The sequence below is a fragment of the Dermochelys coriacea genome, chromosome 14 (assembly GCF_009764565.3).
Source record: "Dermochelys coriacea isolate rDerCor1 chromosome 14, rDerCor1.pri.v4, whole genome shotgun sequence".
NCBI classification, from domain to species: Eukaryota; Metazoa; Chordata; order Testudines; family Dermochelyidae; genus Dermochelys; species Dermochelys coriacea.
The window spans coordinates 37,104,205-37,118,837 of record NC_050081.1 but is presented as its reverse complement, the minus strand read 5'-3'; the positions used below and the strand labels follow the sequence as shown (position 1 = coordinate 37,118,837).

General features: G+C 43.4%; 1 long non-coding RNA gene across 1 annotated transcript; it reads left to right on the top strand.

Annotated features, from left to right (window-relative positions):
* Positions 1–14,376, top strand: LOC122456633. Its single transcript, XR_006275614.1, has 5 exons — positions 1–1,157; positions 3,365–3,474; positions 10,202–10,301; positions 10,671–10,785; positions 14,331–14,376. It is a non-coding gene; the product is annotated as an uncharacterized LOC122456633 (long non-coding RNA).
* Positions 14,377–14,633: the final 257 nt, after the last annotated feature.

Below are 14,633 nucleotides of genomic sequence, written 5' to 3'. Positions count from 1 at the left end.
GACAGGATGTACCTTCCATGAACCCGTATTTATTAGTATTGATTATATTACCCTCCTTTAATTCTGTTAATTAATTAATTTAATTAATTAAATTAATTAATTAAATAGCCCTTGTAAAGCTCCCACTGTTGGACACTCACCAGGCTTCTGTGTTTGGGTCCCATCATGCTAAACCCTTGTGCTTCAAGCTCTTAGCAGACCCTAGGGCTCTCTCTTTTATTGGCTTCTCTGGCATGCTCCCTGGATGCAGGCGCTATGTCTGTTGCTCCTTCATGGAAATGGGACCTTGGGGTCCAGTTACCCTAGGACCAGAAGACTAGTGCTGACCCCTACATAGACATCCCAGTAGTTTACGCATTGTTCTCCAGAGCTCTGACTTTATGGGTATTTGGGGTTACAGTTTACCTCTCCAGGGAAGCGTGATAGTTGAAGCATGTAACACAGAGACTTTGCTCCCAAACCAATCACTGTTCATTTTAGATAGCTCCAGAAACGTACAGCTCTTGTCAAAACACTAAAACATTTCTACACCATTTCTGTTTCACTTTCCTCACCACGCTGGAGTGCTCGTCAGGGTTTGGGGCAGTGTCCTTTCAGGATTCCAAGTCCCCTCTCCTGCACCTCTCTCCTCATGACTTCTCCTCTGCAATGTGCAGTCTGCTCTCTCCTCCTGCCTGCTTCCTTTGAACTAGGCTGGTCCCACAGTCAAAGAAGGTCCCCTCTGCTACAAAAGCATCCCTCTTTATTCCTCTCTCCTGCTCGAACTTCCTCTGCTCAGAGTCCCTCTGAGTCTTTGGAGAAAATTACCACCTGGTTTCTTTGTTTTCCTGTTAGTGGACTTTCCATTTTCCGAAAACCCCTCCCTTCAGACTATCTGGGTCAAACTGGTTCTCCCAGGTCAGGCATCCTCCTTAGCATAGCCACTGTTTGGCCAGAGACCAGGTATTAAGGTTAATGATTTTTTTTTATTTTTCTACAGGTTCTTCCAGACCATGGAAGGAAAGGAAAAGGTGGGTGTTGTACATCTCAAGGGCCCTGCTAGACACGCTGAGGCATTCAGTGATACAGAAATTTCATGCAATTAACCAGAATTCATAAGTTGTACAGAGACAGATTCCCCAAATCGTCTCAGTTGAGTTTTTCAAGGAATTTGGCAGGTGAACTTCTCTGAAGGAGGTGTTGATTATTTCCTATGAATAGTGGGCATAGCTGTCTTACCTGGCTTTTACTAGCAAGGAGGGGCATGAATCTGTTTCACAGGTTGTATTTCTAACATTTTTCAGGGCTTCTTGAGGTTCATTATGTATGATGGGGGCAAACTCAGAGATGGTGCGGTGAATAATACAATATGGTCAGCAATGGAATTTTCTTTCCCAGTCAGCTCCATTTGTACATATTTGGTTGATCTTATCAGTGAAGCATGTTGACAGCTCTTCACAGCAGTGGATGCCTGGGTCTGATGTCTAGTCTATGTAGCTTGGATTGCTTAGCCAGTTCACCTTGCAAAATAGCTCTATTGATTATGATTCTGCTGCATGGATGTTGGAGGATCAGAAGAGTTGTTTTGCCTCCTTTACTGCGGTGCCATAGTCTCTAAGATTGCTGTACAGAGGGGTGGATTTGCTGCAGTAACAAGAGGGGTATGAGGGATGGACAGAGAAGTGAGGTGGAGACAACTCTGGAGCTGCAGATTTATCAACCAGGTTGTTAATAAACTAATGTTACGCAAGTGCTACGTGATACCTAGGGATACCTACATTACTGCATAAGGCTGGCTTTTCCTCCAACTGTACTTCCTACTTGTCAGGTCACTGTATGACAAGGGAACCTGACTATTTTATTGTGGGCACAAATTCTGCATAACCGTGGCTGACTCCTACAGCCCCGACATCAGACACAGGGCTCTATCCTGTGAAGTGCTGAGCACCCTTTCCTCTCGTTACTTCAGTTGGAGTTGATGTCACTCAATGCCTTGTAGGTTTGAGTCCTAATGCAACAGAGCAGCTTTTCCCTGGACCAGGCGCAGCTTGCCAAGGAAGTGCTATTACAAGACTCTGAATATCTCAAAGGAATGGTACAAATGCTGTTATTGCAGGTTTAACCATTGGCCTTCATTTAGGTCACGGTGGTTCTCAAACTTTTGTACTGGAGACCCCTTACCCACACCAAGCCTCTGAGTGCCACCACCCCCTTATCAGTTAAAAACACTTTTTAATATCTTTAACACTGTTATAAATGCTGGAGGCAAAGAGGGGCTTGGGGTGGAGGTTGACAGCTCGTGACCCCCATGTAGTAACCTCATGACCCTCTGAGGGGTCCTGATCCCCAGTTTGAGAACTCCTGATTTAAGATAAGTTAAGAAAAGCACTGGCTGGGATGATTTAGTTGTGGTTGGTCCTGCTTTGAGCAGGGGGTTGGACTTAGATAACCTCCTGAGGTCTCTTCCAACTCTAATCTTCTATGATTCTATAATCACAAGTCCCCACTTAAGACAAAGGTGGACGTGAGCCCACCCAGAAATTAGCACTGTGTAGGAGAAGGCTACACACTGTGTATCGTTTGACCAGAAATATATGTGTGTGTATATGTGAAAAGAAGCATCAGACAGAGCGGAGAGAGAGAAACCGGGGGTGGAGGGCAAGAGAGAGAGACAGACACACAGGCTGAACAAGCCACTAGAAGCATGGTTTGGCCAGGGGAATAGCCTCGAGAGAGGATTTAGGCTGGAAAGGCTAAATGAGTTTTGGGCCTCTGAACAAGGACACTGGCTCCTGTTTGGTTCCTCCTGTGTTTGGGAAAACAGGACTTTGTACATTCTTTGTAAATAAGATTGAATCAAAGGTAACAGACTCCATCAGCAATTTCTCTTCCTAACTGGAACGACCCACTGAGCTCCAAACTTTGAGCAGATAGTCAGGTTAAAAGGTGTAATAGTATAGAACCTGAATAGAATAGCCAGAGAGAGGGGTATGACTATCCCTAGTGATGAGATAAATTAAAGATGTCTGTCTCCCATGGGAAATATGAATTGTAATTAAAAAGTTCATATTTTTCAATGTTTTCCACTTTTATGCAATGATAAGAATTTCTTCTCTTAAAATGCTCAGAGCTTCTGAACCAAACACAACAGGGAGCAGCTTTCTTTTAATGTAGGAAAAATCAACAGTTCATTTGAAATCCAAGCACCAGCTCTAATGTGTTGAGAGAATGCACAGATTAGCTAGTGCAATTGTACTTTAAACACTTTCTCTTAGATTGCTAGGAAAGAAGGAAGTCAAAACCTTCTGATAGACACTTCCTCTTACTGGATACTTGGCTCATGCATAAATATGAGGCAAATCTTAGACAGTCCGTCTTCTTGTAGCCTCTCATCTTTCTCTGCACTTGCCATGGCTGGAGAAATAGTATATGCTGATTTAAACATTCCTGAAACTTTTTCCATTTCAAAGTCACTGCATCCATCTCAGCATCCCAGTAAGTATATTTAGCTTCTGAGTTTTGTACCAATATGGTCTCTTTTTTGGTTTGTATTCCACTTTTTGGATGTATTTTTTTGTTTTTACGGGTAGCACAGATATTTATAGAAAGTTTCTCTAGAAACAAAGAGCAAGTGTGAGTCTCTATGTTCCATTTGTATGTTAGGACTCAGGAAATATGAGGTAATTTACCATCTGTCAGAACTAGAAACTGAATCTCTTTAATGCAATATTGTGCATTTTATTTTAATGGTAATACACAGTGTCACAGAAATCTTCAGAACTACTGCTAGTCTATAGATGCAAATTACATGTGAAGAACAATACAGCTTTATTTTATCGCATTTTTCTACTTACTTCATAAACACTTGGGGGTGGATACTCATTCTGTATTGAAGATGCAGTACACAGTATAGTGGGGTAAGTCAGAGGTAAAGAGCAATGCACTGGTCAAGTCTTGGGAAGACTGAACACAAGGAATCTGGGAGACTCGTATAATTGTCTTTGATTTCTTGTTGGACACAAATCAGGGAGAAGAGATTGGATTTGGAAAATTACTGAGAAGTCAGTGCAGAGGGTCATGGAGTTGATTCCACATGGCAAGGGAAGTGTGGAGAAAAGGATCTGCTAAGATTCATGAAGAGGCAAGTAGGGAAACTGAAGTCTAGTATCCCAGGTTAGAAATAGGGGAGGAGAAGAGAAAGAAATGAAGGGCAACTTGGTCAATAAAGGATGAAAACTGTGGGGGATGCAGCAGGGGGTTGTACTGGATTCTGAATAGACCTGGATAGGGAAAATTTGTGAGGAGTCAAGTCATTACACTTCAGAGCAATTAAAGTTTGGACAACTCTTAACTCGGGGGATACCAACAAAGATGACCAAGTCATAAAGAGAAGAGGAAAAATAATAGCTTTCAGTGTTCCAGGAATAATGAATATACAAGGAACTGTAAATTAAACTTAAAAGGATGTAAAATGTAAATATTAATCCTGGTATTTTTTTACGAGACTCTCCTGCAAAGATTGGTATCTGGAAATAAAAAATCTTAATAATATTTTGCAGAACTGTGGTAAAATAGTAAATATATTAGCTATTTTCAGAGCATATTTTCTATAAATAGTCAGGCTACTAATGAGAGGACATTTCAGATGATTATTATGCTGTTAATCTTAGAATCAAAATTATATAAAGCTGATATTTCAGTTGACGAGCAAATTAAATACTAACAGTCCAGATATTGTATCACTCAGTCTGTGTACAGTATATGCAGGATTACATATAAAAAGTTTAAAACCATTATTTAGCTTGCGCAGTGAAGCATTCATAAGTTAGGAAATGCCGGACATACAGTTGCTTGTACAGCCTTAATTCTGCCCCACTGTGCAACCATCTTGTGTATTCAATGAGGCAGGGATCCTTTGGGAAAAAAAGTAGTCTTTAATTACATGGACATACATTGTCATCATGCATATGCACACGGAGCAGAGATAAGTTTGCTAGGGCAACTGTAAATCTGGCATTTCCTGACTTCTGAGTGCTTGACTTTGCAATCTAAATAACATTCTTTTGAGAGTTTTCTTTTTATGTAATTTACTAGAGTTTTTAAAGGAAAAGGGTAAAACCAGATTCTGTTATGTGCCACTGTAGCAACCCCCATCATGTATTTTCAGCAAAGTTTGAACCCTGAAACTTCAGCACAAACAGCGACTGCTTGAACAACAGGACTAATTCAATTAGCTGGCTGCAGCAAAACACTGTTACCACCAGAGGGAGGAAATAGACCACTGGGTTCAGGTGTTGGTTTGTGGGATGGCTCTTGGGGGAGCCCAATCCATGCCAGCTCTCTCTCCCTCCAAGCCTCCAGGAGTTGGAACCGCTGTCCAAGTGATGCACCCAGGCCCCTGGGGTCATGGGCTGGGTCCAGGATGCTGTTGGGGAAAACCTGACCGGCTTTCTGCCCCCAGGGAGTAGGGGGAGCTCCAGCCCCATGCGGTGCCTCGTAGGGCTGGAAAATGGAAATGGGCCATGGTGGCAGAAGGTGGGTCCCTACATATGTCCTTTACTTCCCTTGGAAGCTAGAGCTTAAATTGTGGAACCACAGTAGTTACACTTGTCAAAGAGTTTCTAGGACGAGTCTAATTTTTTAACACCATCTCTAACCCCCCTCCCCCCATTTTATCCCAAAATTGGTTAATCTGAGGTCAGAAAAAAAATTGGAAAATTTGAAGTCAATTTAACAAATCATTTAATTATTTTTAATTAAAAGACAGAAAAGCAACTTTTTACTTTAAAAACAATACACCATTTTTTGTCCATATATGTCTCCAGAACATCTTGTTCCATTAAGGACATAAGTTTTATTTATTAAGTCTCAGTGAGACATCATGTAAGATGGACTTTTATGAATAATGGGCTACAGTTTTTAAAGTTACTCGAAGTTAAGTTCTTTGACATTGAAAACACTGAAGTCTCCTGTCATGATTACAAACTTGGTGGAGCCTAGAAACTGTTATTCTTTTTATTTTAAATGATGTTTCTAAGTCTCTAGCCCTTTTCCTCTTTGAAGACAGCCTTGAAAATATAAAGCGATTTCTAGGGTTGTACTTCATGGTGGCTTTTCTAATTTTTTTACAGTAGGAAAATATCAGAGCCATTTTAAAAGCACCAAACATTAGGATATCAAGAAGTGAACAGTTAAAGGGCTGAACCTGTTCTCTCTGCCACAGTCTATTGATGTTTTTTCTTCATCCCTCCCTCACGGCCTTTGTGCACCATCCAACCAACCATCCTTTTCTTCCCTAAAATTTGCAAAACTATGTGCAAATGTCAATATAGCAAGTTACTAGGAGACTAGTTTCCCATTCAAGAGATTTACTGTTCAAGGGATTTAAAAACTGAAGCATGTTCAGAAATTATTCTGCAGATTTGAATAATGAAGTCAAGACAATCACAATCTCCTTGCAGCTGTAATCAGAAAGAGAGGTGACCTCTATTTCCCAGCTCATGTCCTAACCTTTCACATGATAAGGAGATACTGCTGTATGACATGGATATTCGTAGATTTGTCAGAATACGCAAAAGAAAGGTGACGCAACTGATCTTTCCTATGAGAATTTTGCAAATCCCATCAATCACTGATGAGGGCCAGACATTCAAGAATCTGTTCAAACCTTAATTGAGACGACAAACCCAAACCTCCTGCCCCAGTAGAACTCTAGGTTTTGGCAGAAGCTCCATCAGCCACTGCGTGCTCCAATTCTGGTGCCTCCTCCATCAGCACTGGCACTGGCTGAGCCAGCACTGGTCTAGTCTACTGTCCCTCCACACTGGTGTCTAAGACGATGACATGTGGGACAGTGATGCTTCCAGGACATGGAAGAATCCCCATTTGGGGACACTACTATGCCATTGTCCTGCATGAGAACATAGTCTTTCTGTAGTGTCACCTCCTGATGACTAGACAGTTTCAAGAGCATCTCGGGAAGAGGGCCAATACTCTGGAGCTCAAGGCAGGTACCTCTGCAGCGGAGCTGTTCAATATTCTGCAGGCCCAGGAGAAAGAAAAGGCTAATCCCACCAGTCGGGCTGACAAATCCTACAAAGGACATTTGCCTGACTACTGTGCCTTTTCCCCTGGTCTCTAAGAGAGCAGGCCGGGTGTACTCTGTCCCATCAGAAAGGTGTCAGTTCCTTCAGCAACACCTTACCCCCAACTCTGTGATGGTGTCAGTGGCCCAGGGCAGGCCCAGAGCCTTGCCTTCTGCTCTCACAAACAAGGAAAGGAAAAGATTTGTCTCCTTTGGCTGTTGGGCATATTCCTCAGGCTTTCTAGGAGTGCGAGTCTTGAGTTACCAGCTAGTCATGTCCAGGTAGAGCTGTGCTCTCTGGCATATCCTGAACCCCTCTTGGAGTCTCTTCCAGAGGAACAGAAGCAGGCAACTAGGGCGCTGGTACTGGAGGGGCTGTACAATGGGTAAACATCCTCTTAACATAGCATATGATGCCTTGGATACCAATACAAGGGCTGTGGCCACTGGAATAGTCCTGTGTAGATATTCCTGACCCCACTCCCCAGGCCTCATTACAGCAGCCCAGTGGAGGATAGAAGTTCTGCCTTTTAAGGACCAGTGAGAAGATCTGGAGAAGATCAAATCTACTCTTTACCAGAAGCTGGGAATGAGTGACAGGGGATGGATCATTTGATGATCACCTATTCTGTTCATTCTCTCTGGGGCATCTGGCATTGGCCACTGTCAGAAGATAGGATACTGGGCTAGATGGACGTTTGGTCTGACCCAATATGGCCGTGCTTATTAGAAGTGTATGTACGACCCAGTCTGAGAATTATCTGAACCTTGACAGGTTTCAAAGGATGGACTCAGCAACTTCTCAGGCCTGCTCCTCACTAGGGAGGTTCCAACCTCTTTCCACAGTAGCCATGGGAGGAGACCTCAAAAGCACAAGAACAAACACTTCCAGCGTTCTTCATCACAGTTTTTCTCATCTGCCTACAAGCAGCTGGTTTAATGGGACACTCGGGAGCCACACAAGTCTCTAGCACCTTCCCCTCTGACATTCTCTGTCCCCTCCTGTACCAGGAGATTTCAGCAAACCAGTAAAGTGCCTGAAACTGCTATTGCTTATTGCTAAAAGCAGCCAAGTCAGCAGGCCATAAAGTGGCCATGCAGCAGGCTCAGCTTAACCAAGGCAGGAGGGGAGGGGGTTTTGGATGCCACAGAAAGGGCAGCTTGACCCTGTGTGCTTCCTGTTAAGAATTGTGTTGAAGTTGCTGATGCATGCATTTTAGGGGCCTCAAGGCTGCAAACTCTGGGGAAAAAAAACCCACACCTGGTTAATCAATAATCAGAAGGAAACCTCTTGCTTGGCTGTTGAAACTGCTTGCTTAACAAGGTTTCCTTAAAGGACATGTCATTGTGTTACTAATGTATAAATAAGGGGGAAAAGTTTGAGGATTGGTCTCTCCCTCTGGGTGCATCTTGTGTTCCCCACCGGCAGACGGGCTGCCGCTGTGCCACTAGAGAGCCACACTCAGCTTCGGTAATTATCAAGGATTGGGGGTGTTTTACTAACCTGTTGTGGACATGTGTAAGTGCTTGAGACTAAGTAAAGTTTTAGCTTTAAGTGAAAGCACCCTTGTGTTGTCCTGTTTGTGCCAGCCATCTATCAGTCAGACGGCCGTGTCTCCCCTGATTTACTCTGTGCGAGGTGGTGTCAGGAAATAAAAGTTACCAAAAGCTTTGGGTTGAAAGAACTCTGGGTAACACTCCCTTCAGTTCTTGTCTATTCTTCTTCTACAGCGACTGGTGCACAATAAATAACTTCTGATTGCTGGGCTTTAAATAACTTCTGATTGCTGAGCTTTGGAGACTGCCACAAGGCAGGGCTTCTTCCCCGCTTGCCAAGGATTCACTGCCACACCCACAGTCTCCTTTAGTAGGTTTATTGTCCAAACTTAAACAAACAGTTCCTCAGCTCACCCTTTAGATGTTAGACTCTTCCTGCCTCCCCTCCCAATGGACTCTGGCAGTCCTGTTTTCTGTGGCTTCCTAGATTTCTCTCAGTCAGCTTCCTTCTCACAGCTAGTCCTTGCTCAATGGAACTTCCCCTATAGCCCCAGGAGCAGTGCCTCCCCTTTTGACTGGCCCAACTGGGAGCATCTGCTATGGCACAGGACACTGGATCTGCTTCAAGTGACAGGAGCCAGCCATCCTGTCACAGAGACCATTCAAGATAGATATTCCATCCAGTTCTGCACCAGGTCCCCTCCTCAGGGACTCCCCCTCACAAGAAAGTCTTTCTGGAAGAAGGGGACTCAGTCCTCTTGAAGGTAGCTATAGAAGTTCCTCTGTGTAACCAAGGGAAGGGACTCTATTCCCACTACTTCCTCATCCCCAAGAAGGAAGGTCTGTAACCTATTCTGGGCCTTGAAGACCTGAACAAATATATCAGGCTTCAAATCCTTCCCTCACTCTTAAGGAGACTTGAATTTATCTCTCAACATGAAAGATGGATACTTCCACCTGGCTATCGGGAAGAACCATTGCAAATACCTGAGATTCTGCATGGGAGTCAGATACTTTAAATTTACAGTTCTTCCCATCACCTTGTCAACAGCGCCATGGGTATTTACCAAGTGTCTGCTGATGGGGTTGGCACACAGCAGACATTGAGGGATACATGTTTACATGGATGAAAAAAGCCAAGTCAGAGGCAGCCATTGCCGCCACTTGTAGCCTGTTTTTGCCATGCAGTTGTATGGTGAAATATCTCCCCTTTATGAACACTATGGACCAAACCGCTGACAAAACTCCATGGAATACCATTAACTTCACTGGAGTCCCTGTCACGGTTCCACGGGATCGGAGCTGTTCCCCAGCTTTTGAACCGTCTCTTGGAGGACCCCCGTCAGTGTGCAGAGAATCTGGTCCTCTGTGATACAGGATGATGTGAACTTGCTAACTAATAAACATTAGTTATCTTTGGTATTTTCTTCAGCTTTCCTCTACTTCCATCTAGTTAGACAATTAATGTTGCCCTTGTGAAGGTGATGTGGCCTCAGAATTTTAAACTCTGAGCATGACCATTTTCCTCCTCATATTACATGAGCCTGAACTTTATCCTTATCTCCAGTTGAGCAGCCTCCAAAGGAGCAGAAGTTTCCATGTTTCATTATAAATCTCTTACACAGGTTTTGACTCTTGCAGATATCCCTCAGTGCCCACGCTGGCATCGGCTGACTCTATGGCTTGGATGGGCTGGGAACATTATCCTGTGGCAGCTTGTGATCACGCTTCCGTGTTTGGGGTGAGTATCTCAGCACCCATAGATTCATTGGCTCAGTGAATTCTCCTCTTCCTCTGCAATTCCATTTAGATTCTATTTTTTGGCCTCCAAAACATTTCTGAATAAATTACCAGGCATTTCATCACTGCCATAGACATCAAAGTGTTACATAAAGTAGAGTTGAGAGCTTGATACATGAAACATGCATATTTGTCTGTAACAGCTCCACTGTGAGATGTGCAAAAATGTGGAATGAACCTTACAATGGCTAATGAGTGAGATTCCATCTCGCGCTGCTTCTGTGTCCCCATCATAACTCAATAGATATCCCATGGTATTTGGTGAGTTGATACTTTTTACCTTCTCTCTTTTGTTACACATCCTGTGAAGGTCAGACTGGAAGACAGAGAACAACAAATGGAACTGAATGTAATTCCCAGCTGAAGGATTCCCAAGTCTTGCTCGAAACAAAGTTTGTATCCAAAACCAGACAACAACTCAACAGGTAACTGTATCTGCTATTCTTTGTGCTCTTTGCAAACTTGTGTCCACTTGGAAGAATTCTCACTCCAAACTCACAGATGAAAATTCAGCAATTGTGTCACAATAACTTATACCATAGCTGAGATGTGCCATACCTTCATCTTCCCGTCTTTATTTTTCTTGTCATTTGTTCTGTTTGATGGCTGCAAAATAAATACTACAGCTGGCTGAAACATTTCTGATTCTTAATCAGAAAAGAGGGTTTTGCCAAATTTTATATTTCATGAGAACATTTATTTTTCAATTTTCTGAAATTTTTCCAAAGGGGAAATTTTCTGAGAAAAATTAAATATTTAGTTTCAAAATCATGGCCTTTTCCCCACTTCCCTATACATTTTATCTTTTCTCCAGTGGGGAGAAAAATAGGAGAGAAGGTAAAAAAGGGGAAAACCCTCTGATAATTTGCGAGGGGAAAACCCACTTTTCAGGCAGCTCTAATAAATAAGTTTTCAGCTGTTTGTGCAGTGTAGTAGGAGTGATATCTAATGGTCATTCAAAAGTACTTCCAATGTGTATGAAACAGGCACACTTTATATCCTTTCACTTACCATTGTAGTGTGATCACATGTGGGGTGAAACTTGCTAGCTGTTTAGTAACACACAACATTATACAATACCACAAGAGAGGAAGTGAAAAACAATTCCAAATCCGAGGGAGTTTCAAATGTTTTTGCATGGTGCAGCATATTTTAATACAGAGCACCTAATGGTTGCCTGCCTTCCCTTGTGTAAACTCCCAGACCCCACCCTCCTCACCTCCCTTTTGCAATCCTATAACATCCCAATGGCAACTACAGAAGTTGTTAATAGAAAAGTAGTACTGGGAAAAATTGTAGCTGTCTTGTAGTGAGATATAGTAGCTGGAAACAAGGAGAAGCCAGGCACATGTGACCTGTCAGCTTTCATGGAGTACCTACAAGCACCCCATAGACCATAATTTGGAAATATTTGCCTCATCCAACTGAAATTTCCAGAGAGATTTTTAGGGAGGAAAAAATATAGTTACACAAGCTGGCAAATCCTCTGTTAGTCAAAAGAGGATGCTGGGATTTTAATGATCACAAGTGTAGACACACCCAGAATGGGGCAGTGTCAGAGCTGGCCTTAGAACCCAGGTGTTCAGCCTCCCCACTCCACCACTAGATAGCACTGGCTTTCCCTATACTGGTTTTTGAGGCACTGAGTACAGGTATTCAGGCTGTGCACGTGCAGATTATAGGTGAGGCTGGTAGCACCACCTATTAAGACAGTACAGTACTTCCACTATGAGAGCCTGTTTTCAGTTGCTTTTATTTTTGCTGAAGATTAAATGTTCAGGCTGAACCTTTCCATGCCAGGGGTCTGCCTCAGCCTGATTTTTATTTTTATTTTTTAGTTTCAGACATAACTGTCCAGCTGTTTCTGAGAACCAGCCTAGTGAAAATACATTGTTTTCCTCATGTTAAACAAATTCGGGAGACTTTGTCTTTCAGAAGCTCTAGTGCTGTCCCCATGCTGTGGAATAGGGACTTGAAATTTGGCAAGGGGGTGGCTTACGAATCAGGGATCTGTCTGCCTTTAGCTGTGCCTGTGAATATCTGCCCAAATTTGGCCAAGTTATAAGCCTTTGAAAATTCATGATTCTATCAAACAATGAGCATGCTCCAGCCCAGAGCTACAGGGGGCTGAGTAGGACGTTCCATGCAGGTTTGGGTCCTGACAGTGGCACTGAGGAGCAGGGAGCCTGTCTCGCACATGCTTGTTGTGTCCTCCTCAGCCCTGGCAGCATGGAGGAGGAAGTTGTCTGAGTTGAATGCAGAAGGAACAAGAGCCAGAAGGTGGTGGAGAGAGTAAATTGGGGCTGGTAGTGGGGGAGAGTTATTTAAACCAATCCTTTCACAGGTGGTCACTCACTGTGTTCCTCCATTCATTGGGTGCCTCAATGAGAGCCTGGGGTGTGTATTTGTTGCAGTTCTGAGCAGTCGCAGCTGTAACTGAAATTGATGGGAGCTGTTGCCCTGAACATATCAAGTACTATAGAATGCTAAGTACTTTAAATGCCTTGATTTTCAGGTACCTTATTCCTGCCTAAGTACCTTTTTGAGGGTCTGAGTCTCAGGCTGGGCACCCAGTATTAGTGGATACTTTTGACCTCAAATTCTCCATGCCTAAGTTCCTCATCTGTAAAATGGAAATATTGCAATCCCCATATCTCACAGGGGTGCTGTGAAAATTCATTAATGTTTTGTGAAGCACTCAGATACTATAGAGCAAGGTGCCAGAGGAAAGCCTAGCAGGAAATTAATAGTTCTGTCTCAGAGCCGGCTTTGAATAGTACTACTGGAGCTACACATTGAATGAGAAGAAAACAAAATATTGAATAGCTGCTCAGTAAGTCAGCAGCACCGTCCGTCATGTGCCCAGAATGAAGCAGGGGTCCGGTGGAGAAAACTGGTATGTGACTATTTATATACGGACTGGATCATAATGCATATGCACAAGGGGGCTGTTCTGGGCCACGGTGCTCGAAGCACCACAGGTCCAGCAGGAGTACTCTGAGAAAAATGAGGCTTACACACAGCTGTGAGTTATTGGCTTTATTGAAGGTTAGTGACCCACCTGCAATGGGGACTCCAAGCGTTGCAGTCACGGATGGGGAACCCAGCACACCGGAGCTCTGCCTGGGACGGAGTCCAACGGAGGGGCAGACGGTCAGCGTTAATAAGCACTACACAAAAACAGCTCATGAATATAGAATTAGGTACTTCCCAAAGAGGAGATTTCCGCTACCTGGCGAAGAGCCATGCAAAGCAGCTGTGTCCTTCAATAACTATCTGTATCTCACAATAACAAAGAAGCTGTGTCCTTCGGCACCTATCTATGTCCTACAGTAACCTCTCGGCTCGAGAAAGCGGAAATTCCCTAGCTAGGCCGTAACAAAGTCTTCTGCAGTCCCTTACAGGAGCCCAATAAAGATTACACAGGCAACCTCAATTCTGACACTTCCTAACTTTTGAGTGCTTGACTGTTCTTGTAAGGTGGTTTTGTAACTTGTAACTTTTGAGTGTAATACTGGTTCTTGTAAGGTGGTTTTGTGTGTGTTTGTGTGATCAGCATGCAGCCCTCAGAACTTCCTATGAGAATCCCTTACCTCTGTCCCACTACTTTTGAAGTGCTCCAGAAGTGATTCAGCAGAGAAGACAACAGTTTAGTTGTGTCTTTCATTTCAGAGGTTTGGTGCTCCTTGGGGGGAAATGCATTGTGTGATACTGAGTCCATAAAATGTGAATTGTGTGCCTAATCTTATGAATTCATATTCACATTATAGCTCTGCCAGAGCACCTCTCTCCTTACCCGCACCCCCATCTGCTATTTGAATAATGGGCCTTTGCTCAAACAATGAATAAAGAGAAATGTCTTGGCTGAGAATGTTTATAGTTTGAAAGCCGCTCGTGAACATAGGGAAGCTCAGCACTGTTCAGAACCTTCCGGCCTATTTAATGTTGCCTTTTCCATGTCTATTTCTAGAGAGCTGTGGGTTCAAACTGTGCCCCGCTGACTGGCTGCCGCACAAGAACAAGTGCTATTGGGTCTCTAAAGAAAGTAAAACATGGATTGAGAGTCATGTGGACTGCTCAGCGAAGAGCTCTCAAATGCTCATGATCTAAGACAAGGAGGAGATGGTACAGTAAATAAAAATGGCTTAACCCGCCCCTTGAGAGATGAGTGTAACTAGTTATAATGTAATACAATGAGCTTGCAGCAAAACAACGTCTCAGCTGTATGATATTTGGCTTAAGAAAAATCTTTTACAGAGCACATTGGTGTGAC